The following is a 10,546-nucleotide window of genomic DNA, read 5'->3' on the forward strand; positions in this document are numbered from 1 at the left end:
CTGGGGGTTCAGGTTTAGCCGCAAGACTCAGCTCCTGCAAAACCTGATGTCACTCCTTCCTCCATTCCTTCCCTGCCCACCCTGCCTCTGGCCCTGGTCCTCCGGGAAGTCAGTAGCCGTGTAGCCAGTTCCTCTGTGGGTTCAGCATCCCGGCAGAGGAGGATAGACAGCAAGGCATGCGCTGGTGGGTGAGAATATTTTGGGATACCAAGCCCTAGTGTTCCCAAGCACCCCTCCCTCCCCCTGCCCCCCCAAGACCCACCACATCCAAGAGGAGGAAGAAACGGGACCCAGAGCCTGGAGAGGGATGGGAGAGCTCTTCTGCTCGGGCAGGAGGACCATCTCGGATATGGTGGGTGGCCAGGAAAGTGGGATTGAAGGAAATCTCCAAGTGCAGCCCTGTTAGAGATGGGGAAGATAAAAAGAGTCATTGTGGGAGGGCACCTGCGATGACTTCACCAAGGCAGCCCTTGTGCAGTCCTGAGAAAGAAGGCAAGTGCCACCCTACAGAATGAAGGCCTGGAGGGTTGCGGTGGAAAGGACTCTAGACCCGATAGAGCAGCCCAGAGAGCCCCCTTCAGCACCTGCCTCTCTGAACAGCACCTAGCCCAGGGCAGATGCTCAAGAAAGATACTGATAATGTCTTGCCTCTAAGTCTGAGGATCCCTATGTTCATGAACAAATACTTGGAACTTGGCACAAAATCATTGCATTTTTGCAAAGAAACTACCTGTGTGCTTTTTTGTATTTTCTCCAATCTCCTTCACTAAGTATAATTTGGTAGCCAGCTAACTTGTATCGAGAGCCTTCTGTTTGCCCATCTCTGTTACAAACACCATCCTTACCCGTTATCTTGTCTAATCCTAACAATAAACTTAAAAGGCAGGCACAGCTGTTGTCTCCCTTCTGCAGATGAGGAAGCTCAGGCTCAGAGAGGTCAGGTGCACTAAGTCAACACAGCTGGCTGGGAGAGAGGATACCCCCCCCAAGTCTGCTCCCCATGCTGCCTCCCCATGCTGGGTGGCCCAGGAGTGTTGTTTGCTGCTATGCAAAACCACTCATCTGATTTTCAAGAAAACCCGTTGCAAAAAACAGGTTCTATTTATGACAATCATGTCTCGTAAAAGGGAAACAGAATGAAAGATGAGCTGAAATTATTCTCCTCACTCTTTCTCTCAAATAATAAAATCTTTTTTAAAAATGGGGGGCCTGGGTGGCTCAGCCAGTTAAGTGTGTGCCTTCAGCTCAAGTCATGATCTCAGGGTCCTGGGATTGAGCCCCATATCAGGCTCCCTGCTTCTCCCTCTCACCCTCACTCTCTCTCTCTCTCTCTCTCAAATAAATGATTAAAATCTTAAAAAAAAATATGTTCATCCCAATGTCAGGCATGTGCTGACAAGCAGACACTGACGAAGTCGAAGCTGTCCTTCCCCAGCTACGCTCAGCACAGGCTGTTTTAGCAAAAGTAAAAGGAGCAAGTGGCGTTTCAGTTACAGCCGCAGGAGCCTTGCTTCTCACTTGGAAACTTGTGCGGAAGACAAAGGTGGCAATCATCGCCAGGCCCCCCACTGCCCACTCACAGAGATTTTCTTCCCAGGGGAAAGGAGGGTGGTTGAGCTCTCTCCCGCAACATCATATTCATTTGTTTGGTACCTTCCTAATTCCAGACGGTGTAATTCATTGGTGTTCGTCCTGAGGAACCAGGTGTATAATTCCTCCAAATGTTTTCTGGGCCCGGAACATTTGTTTGCCGGGACATATGCCTATGGCTGGGATTACAGCCATCGGAAACATGGCTGACTCACTGCAAAACAGGAAAACACAACCTCCAAAAACAGTAAGTAAATGATGATTCAGTTTCTCTAGTTTCTAAAGGTAATGAGTTAAAATTACCTTTCCATTAAAATACTTCTAAGGAAACAAAATTTCCTTTTTTTGGTAATGATCAAAAGTAGCCTGTCTCGCTCACTGAGAAACCACCAGCTATTAACAGTGCCATCCGACAGAGTGGTCAGGAGGGTGTTTTTCCTTTTCTTTTCTTTGAACTCCTTGCAGATATAAAATAAGAGAAAAGACCAAGGTGTCCAGAGCCCAGGGGAGGGCAGCCTTTCATGTGCTTTCTTTCTTTTTTTTTTTTTTAAAGATTTTATTTATTTATTTGACAGACAGAGATCACAAGTAGGCAGAGAAGCAGGCAGAGAAGCAGGCAGAGAGAGAGAGAGAAGGAAGCAGGCTCCCTGCTGAGCAGAGAGCCCGATGCGGGGCTCGATCCCAGGATCCTGAGATCATGACCCGAGCTGAAGGCAGAGGCTTTAACCCACTGAGCCACCCAGGCGCCCCTTTCATGTGCTTTCTTATAAGGAAGACAGTGCAAAGGATAGAGTTAGCTTCGGAACACCTGTGGGCACAAACCTGCAGTTTGGTTTTCAAACTATTTTTTCCCCAAAGATTTTATTTATTTGACAGAGAGAGAGATCACAAGTAGGCAGAGAGGCAGGCAGAGAGAGTGGCAGAGAGGGGGAAGCAGGCTCCCTTTTGAGCAGACAGCCCGGTGCGGGGCTCCATCCCAGGACCCCTATACTTTGATCATCTTTCAGTATCAATATCAGAGATCTCCTGAGTCCTTTGCACAGTGTTTCACGGAAGGAAGAGATACAATAGAGCAACGCCATCCTCCATGAATGGACACTTGGGTTCTTTCCAGGTTTTTGCTATTGGAAACTCCACGCCTATGCATAATGGCTGGTACATCCCGCACAGACCGCCCCTGTACGGACATCTACACATTCCTAAATTAAATCATATACTCTAAAAATCTGTAGAGAGGGGCATCTGGGTGGCTCAGTGGGTTAAGCCTCTGCCTTTGGTTCAGGTCATGGTCTCAGGGTCCTGGGATCAAGCCCAGCATTGCTCTCTGCTCAGCGGGGAGCCTGCTTCCCCCCACCCCCTGTCTCTCTGCCTACTTGTGATCTCTGTCTGTCAAATAAATAAATAAAGTGTTAAAAAGAAATCAGAGACATTGAACACAGGACATTAATAGAGAAAATCAAGGAAATCAAAACTGGTCCTTTAAAAAGATAATAAAAATGGTAACTTCTACTCAGACTACTCAAGAAAAAAAGGGAAGACACAATTTACTAATATCAGAAATGAAACAGGGGTCATCATTACTGATCCCATGGACATTAATAATAAGGAATATTATGAACAACTCTATGGTCTGAAATTTGATAACTTCGATGAAACAGGCCAATTTACTGAAAGACACAATCTACCAAAACCCACACAAAGAGAAGTAAATAATCTGAATGGGACCACATTTATGACAGAAATTTAATCAATAATTAATGAACTTTGAAAACAGAAAGCGCCAAGTCCAGATGACGTCACTGATGAATTCTACCAAAAATTTAGGGAAGAAACGATACCAATTTTCTACACTCTCTTTTAGAAATGGAAACAGAGGAGGTACTTCCAGACCTATTCTAGGAGGTCAGCATCACTTTAAAAGTAAAACCAGCTGAAGACATTACAAGAAGAAAAAACTGCAGAACAGTATCACTTATGAATACAGATGCAAAAATACTCAAAATATTAGCAGATCGAATCAAACAATGTCTAAAAAGAATTGTACACCGTGGGATTATTATGCAAGTGAGATTTATTCCCATGTGTGAAAGTCTGGTTCAACATTTGAAAGTCAATTATGGGGATGCCTGGGCAGCTCAGGTGGTCAGGCCTCTGCCTTCCACTCAGGTCATAGTCCCAGGGTCCTGGTATCGAGTCCTGCATGGGCTGACTGCTCAGCGGGGAGCCTGCTTCTCCCTCTCCCCCTGCTCATCCTCTCTGTCTCTCTTTCTCCCTTTCTCTTTGATAAATAAATAAATAAATAAATAAAATCTTTTTTAAAAAGGTCAATTAAGGTAATCCTTCACATCAATAAGCTAAAGAGAAAAAATTATGTGATCATATCAATAGATGCAAAAAAAGCATTTGACAAAATCCAACATCCATTCATAACAATTTTCATCAAAAAACCAGGAATAAAGAGTAACTTCTTTAACTTGATGAAAACATCTACAATAAGCTTACAGCTAACATCATTAGTTTGTAGTGAGAAACTAAATACTTCACTCTAAAATGGGGAGCAGGACAAGCTTGTTCGCTCTCACCAGTACTACTCCACATCATGGTAGGAATCCTCACTCTTGCAAAGAGAGAGGGGGAGGCATGTGGGAACTCTGTACTTTCTGCACAATTTTTCCTGTAAACCTACAATTCCACTAAAAAATAAAAACTATTTATGAAAGAGGTTTAGATGGCATCTCATGTTTAATTTTATTCCTCAATTAAAAGTAAGTTTGAGGGCGCCTGGGTGGCTCAGTTGGTTAAGCGACTGCCTTCGGCTCAGGTCATGATCCTGGAGTCCCGGGATTAAGTCCCGCATCCGGCTCCCTGCTTGGCAGGGAGTCTGCTTCTCCCTCCGACCCTCTCCCTTCTCACATTCTCTCTCTCTCTAATAAATAAATAAAATCTTTAAAAAAAAAAAGTAAGTTTGAGGGGCATCTCAGGGGCTCAGTCTGTTAAGCATCTGACTCTTAATTTTGGCTCAGGTCATGATCTCAGGGTCATGAGATCAAGCCCCACGTTGTGTTCTGTGCTGAACGTGGTGGATGGAGCCTGCTTACTATTCTCTCTCCCTCTGCCCCTTCCTCCCCTTTGTTCCCTCTCTTAAAAAAAAAAGTAAGTTTGAGGAAATTAAGAGATGTAAACTTCTGGTTATGAAATAAATGAATTGGAGAGATAAAAAGGACAGCTGACATCGCCAAAGGCAAGGGAAGCAAGGGCAAAAATGAACTATTGGGACTTCATCAAGATCAAAAGCTTTTGCACAGCAAAGGAAATAGTTAACAAAACCAAAATACAACTGACAGAATGGGAGAAGATATTTGCAAACAACATATCAGATAAAGGGCTAGTATCCAAAATCTATAAAGAACTTAACAAACTCAACACCCAAAGAACAAATAATCCAATCAAGAAATGAGCAGAGGACATGAACAGACATTTCTGCAAAGAAGACATCCAGATGGCCAACAGACACATGAAAATTGCTCCACATCACTCAGCATCAGGGAAATACAAATCAAAACCACAATGAGATATCACCTCACACCAGTCAGAATGGCTAAAACTAACAAGTCAGGAAATGACAGATGCTGACAAGGATGCAGAGAAAGGGGAACCCTCCTACACTGTTGGTGGGAATGCAAGCTGCTGCAACCACTCTGGAAAACAGCATGGAGGTTCCTCAAAAAGTTGAAAATAGAGCTACCCTATGTCCCAGCAATTGCACTACTGGGTATTTACCCTAAAGATACAAACATAGTGATCCAAAGGGGCACGTGCACCCGAATGTTTATAGCAACAATGTCCACAATAGCCGAACTATGGAAAGAACCTAGATGTCCATCAACAGATGAATGGATAAAGAAGATGTGGTATATATACACAATGGAATACTATGCAGCCATCAAAAGAAATGAAATCTTGCCATTTGCAATGACGTGGATGGAACTAAAGGGTATTATGCTTAGCGAAATAAGTCAATCAGAGAAAGACAATTATTATATGATCTCCCTGATATGAGGAAGTTGAGAGGCAACACGGGAGGCTTGGGGGGTAGGAAAAGAATAAATGAAACAAGATGGGATCAGGAGGGAGACAAACCATAAGAGACTCTTGACCTCACAAAACAAACGGAGGGTTGCTGGGGGGAGGGGGGTATGGAGAGGGTGGTGTGGTTTTGGACATTGGGGAGGGTATGTGCTATGGTGAGTGCTGTGAAGTGTGTAAACCTGGCGATTCACAGACCTGTACCCCTGGGGCTAATAATACATTATATGTTAATAAAAAAATTAAAAAATTAAAAAACAAGGGGCACCTGGGTGGCTCAGTGGGTTAAAGCCTCTGCCTTCGGCTCAGGTCATGATCCCAGGGTTCTGGGATCGAGCCCCGCATCAGGCTCTCTGCTCTGCGGACAGCCTGCCTCCTCCTCTCTCTCTCTGCCTGCCTCTCTGCCTACTTGTGATCTCTGTCTGTCAAATGAATAAATAAAAAATCTTAAAACAAAATTAAAAAACAAACAAAAAAGGACAACTGAGAGAAGGCAGTTAATAATATAATAACTTTGTGTGGTGACACATGGTAATTACACTTCCAGTGGTGAGCTGATGCACCTGGTTGTCCAGTCACTACCTCGTACACCTGAAACTGACATAACATTGCACGTCAGCCCTACGTGACTTAAGAAAAGTAAGTCTGAGCATCCTTTTTGTTCAGCAGCCACACTAGTTTTGCAAAATCCTTTGTATATTAAAGAAATTTGCTTTTATCGTTTATGTGCAAACACTTTATTTTTTCCTTTTTCATTATCATGTGGCTTAATTCTGTTGCTGCTGATTTTTTTCCTCCTAGAATTTTATTTGATTTATTCATATTGACCAAACTTTTTATTTTATAGCTTTTGGATTTTGTGTTTTTTCATGAAAAGGCTCACTACAGGTAAGCTCTCTTTTTCTTTTCTTTTCTCTTAAACTACTTTGGTTCTGTTCTTATTTATTTATTTATTTATTTATTTATTATAACAATGATGTTTACATCACTGAGCCATCTGGATTTTTCCCAGATGGATAACCAATGGTCCCAATACCATTTCTTCAATAATTCATGATGCAGTCTAGTTTTAAGTGATACCTATAGCCTAAATATGTTCCACATATATTTCAATCTATTTTGAGGGAGTATATTCTGTTCCACTGAACTACTTTTCCCTGTGTCAGTACCAGTAGCATGAGACCAGTTAAAGGAACATAACTTTTACTGTTTAACACATGTAATGTTGCGTATTTCCTACTTGGCCTTTTGTGTGTGTGTGTCTTCTCAAAAAAACTTTCTAGATAATCTCTGCTTTATTTATTTATTTGGTGAACTTTAAAATCACTGTCACAATTGCAAATTGAATGTCCTCCCCTGAGTAAACCAGTTTGCATTCAGGTCTTCAAAGAGGCTGAGATCTTGTCCCCTTGAGGGATGGAGGCAAAGTGTGACTTCGGAGAGGGGGTCTGGAAATCTGGCCCAGAACCTTCCTGGTGGAGCCTGCGGGGTGACCAGCAGAGAGCGGGATTTGCTGCCAGGAAGAGCCTCACAGGCAAAGGCTAGAGCTGAGGAGTGGCCAGACCCCAGGGAGCCCCGGTTGAGGGCAGATCAAAGGCCGGCAAGAAGCAACCGGTCCTCACAGCTGAGTGACAAAAGCCAGAGGGAAGCTCGGGTCTCCAGGGCTGATGGCGTGAGGCGGGGGAAGGAAGGCCTGCGCTGGCCTTCTAACGGGCTGCCTCCCCCGCACCCAGCCTGGTTCCCACACAGAGACAAGTCTCTGACGACCCGATCAAAAGCGCAGGACAGCTCAAGCAGGAGGACGAGGGGGGAGCGGGGGCACGGAGAGAGCACTGAAGCCCCAAGCTGACTGGGTGGGTCCATGTCTCCGAGTGGGGACCGGAGGGGAAAGCCGTCAGGGGGCGTCTTTGGAGGCAACGGTGAGCCTCTCTGTTCTGCGAATCCCAGCAACATACTCACAAGGAACAGAAACACCAGCAGAGACTCGGCTGAGGAGAATCTCTACCTGCTCCTGCCCTTCTTCAGACCCCCCACCCTCCCACCCCTGCTTTCCACCCTGCCCGCCTTGTCACCTTACGCAGAGTGGGCCCCACGAGAGGTCTGTGGAGCAGGTGGCAGCCTGGCCTTGGACACATCTCCTCCATGGAGTATGTTCCGCGAAGTGGCCGGTTCCTGTTGAAATCCCAGCCGGTGCTAGGATGACACAGAGCAGGGGTGAGAGCCGGGCTGGGAGGTGAGATGGGCCTGGCCTGCTCCCAGCCCCGCCAGCACTAGCTGAGCTCTTGAGGGAAGGGAAGGCCCCGCTGACCAACACGCCTCCGGAATTAAGTGACACAGTACATATAAAGGGCCTGGCATACAGTAGGTGCTTAAGCAATGCTCAGCAGTGCCCACCCCAGATCTTCACTGGCCTTTCTGGCTATAAGCGGGGCGTATTAGGAACTATATAGGTGTCTGCAGCTACCACTGCTTAGAAATGTGTTCTAGGGGCACCCAGGTGGCTCAGTCGGTTGAGCATCTGCCTTTAGCTTGGGTCGTGATCTCAGCATCCTGGGATCAAGCCCCGAGTCAGGCTCCCCGCTCAGCGGCGAGTCTGTATCTCTTTCTCTTTCTCCCCCTGTGCTCTCCCTCTCTCTCTCTCAAATAAATAAATTTTTAAAAAGATTTTATTTGGGGCGCCTGGGTGGCTCAGTGGGTTAAAGCCTCTGCCTTTGGCTCAGGTCATGGTCCCGGGGTCCTGGGATCGAGCCTGTTAAATAAATAAATAAAATCTTTTTTAAAAAAGATTTTATTTATTTATTTGACACAGAGAGAGAGATCACAAGTAGGCAGAGAGGCAGGCAGTGAGAGAGGAGGAAACAGGCTCCCCGCTGAGCAGAGAGCCCGATGCAGGGCTCCATCCCAGGACCCTGAGACCATGACCTGAGCCGAAGGTAGAGGCTTTACCCACTGAGCCACCCAGGCGCCCTTCAAATAAATAAATTTTAAAAAAATCTTTAGAAATGTGTTCTAAATCTCAATAAAGCTACGGGGGGGTGGGGGGATATGTTCTGAGTTCCAAACTGTTGGTTTATCCAGAACCTTCGGAACCCCTTACCTCCTTTTGTCTGTCCCAAACCAGTCCCGAGTCACTGACAGCACCTGGAGCAGCCTGGCTGGTGCCCTGCACTGTGGCCCTACACATACCACAGCCCATGTTGTCCCTGGGCCCAGGGAACTTTCGCTTCCAGGACTCCAGAGAGGCCTTGCCGCGCGCCACCCGCTCGGACACCAGCCACCTGGCAAGAGGCTCTCCGCTGTGTGGATCCAGAGGACAACCAACACTTGAGGGAGCTTTTCAAACTCTAGCTCCCAGTCAGCCCGGCTTGGACAAGGCAGGGACTGGCTTCTGATCCCAGGGTTAAGGCCTGGCAGGAAGCCAGCTGGGGAGGCCAGTCCCTAAAGGCCACATGATTCCTCATGGCTCCAGAGCGTCCAGGGTCAGGGGGCTACTCCCTGTCCCTTTACTCCTGACTCAGGTCCCCATTTCTGTCCCGGCCAGAACTCTCCCTGTCACCGCTCTTCCGTCCCCTTCATGTCGGGCCACGCACTTCCCAGCGGGCTCTACGAAAACCGTGTGAAGAAATGGAAGACGCAGCCCCTTCTCTCTCTGTCCCTTCCGCAGCCCGCTCTCCCGGGGCATCAGCAGGCTCAAGGTCCCTTTTAGAGGACGCGGCCTTCAGCTTCCCAGAACCCTGTAAGCGGGGCCGCTGGGGGGCGCGCGACACCCCCCCCCAAATTGCACCCCGGGGCGCCCGGCAGGTAGGGGGCTGCGGGGCGAGTGCCCAGTCCCCTCCCCGACCGAGGCCAGGCGCAGGGGCCGCGAGGGGGCGCCCGACACCCACGGACCTGTCCGCGGCTCCGGGGGACTGGAACCTACGAGAATGTCCCGGGGGTGCCAGGAAAGGTCAAGGGCAGGTGGTCGGGTGGAAGAGCGGTGGGGGCAAGAGGGGTCCCTGAAGAGAGCAAATGAGGAACGTTCGGGAGGGCACGGGGGTGCGGGCAGAAGCCGGGGCCGGGGGTGGGGGGCCGGGGCGGTCGATTGGGGGCGGGGGCGGGGGGGGGGCTCGCGGAGGGGGGTCCGGGCCACCAGGCGCGGTGAGGTCAACCGCGGGCACCCGCCGCATTTCGATCCCGCGGCTCCTGGCTACCGAGGACGCCGATGGCCAGGCTGCCCTCGGGGGTGCTGGGCGACCCCCCAGGCGCGCCCCCGGCTTCTGTACCGCCCCCCACCCCGAGCGGCCCGTGCGCGCGCTCCCCGCCCCCCCCCCCCCCGGACACAGCAGCGTCCCCTGCACCCACTCATCCTGGGGCGCGCCCCCGCAGCCCCAACCCCCCGGGCGGCCCGCGCGCTCCCGCAGCAGCCGTCCGCCCGGAAAGCCGCGCTCCCCCCGGGGCCCTATACCCTGAACGTGACTCAGCGCTTTCCCGCGCTTCCCCCGCCGCCCGCGGGCTCTGCAGAGCAGGGCCGTGGCCTCCCTCTGCTTGTGGCAGGGGCCCGGAAGTACCCCAGACGTGCCCTCCCTCCAAGCAGGGTGGAACTTTCTGGGCAGAGGGCAGGTTCAGTCACTTGCGCATTAACTCAAGGACGCTGACCCAGAGCCCAGTGTCTCAGGGAGCCTGACAGCCTGCGCAGGGTGCAGCCCACCCCCGCTGCTGGCTCAGTTCCGTAGAAATGAAGATTGCCCTTTCGGAAACATTGGGGAATTTAGGGTGCACAGCAAGCCTATGGGATACAGCATCACAGCCCCCTTGCCCCCCCCACCCCCCGCGGGCAAGTCAGGGAGGCCTTAGGAGGCACGGGTGTGTGGCCTGGAGTTTGAAATTGGGA

The 10,546-nt window shown here is 49.3% G+C and overlaps 1 long non-coding RNA gene across 1 annotated transcript; it reads right to left on the reverse strand.

Annotated features, from left to right (window-relative positions):
• Window positions 1-6,965: 6,965 nt before the first annotated feature.
• Window positions 6,966-10,257, reverse strand: LOC123929307. Its single transcript, XR_006815917.1, has 3 exons — window positions 10,121-10,257; window positions 7,749-7,869; window positions 6,966-7,158 (listed from the first exon to the last, which is right to left on the reverse strand). It is a non-coding gene; the product is annotated as an uncharacterized LOC123929307 (long non-coding RNA).
• Between the last annotated feature and the right edge of the window lie 289 nt (window positions 10,258-10,546).

The sequence above is a fragment of the Meles meles genome, chromosome 18 (genome assembly GCF_922984935.1).
Source record: "Meles meles chromosome 18, mMelMel3.1 paternal haplotype, whole genome shotgun sequence".
In the NCBI taxonomy this organism is placed as follows: Eukaryota; Metazoa; Chordata; class Mammalia; order Carnivora; family Mustelidae; genus Meles; species Meles meles.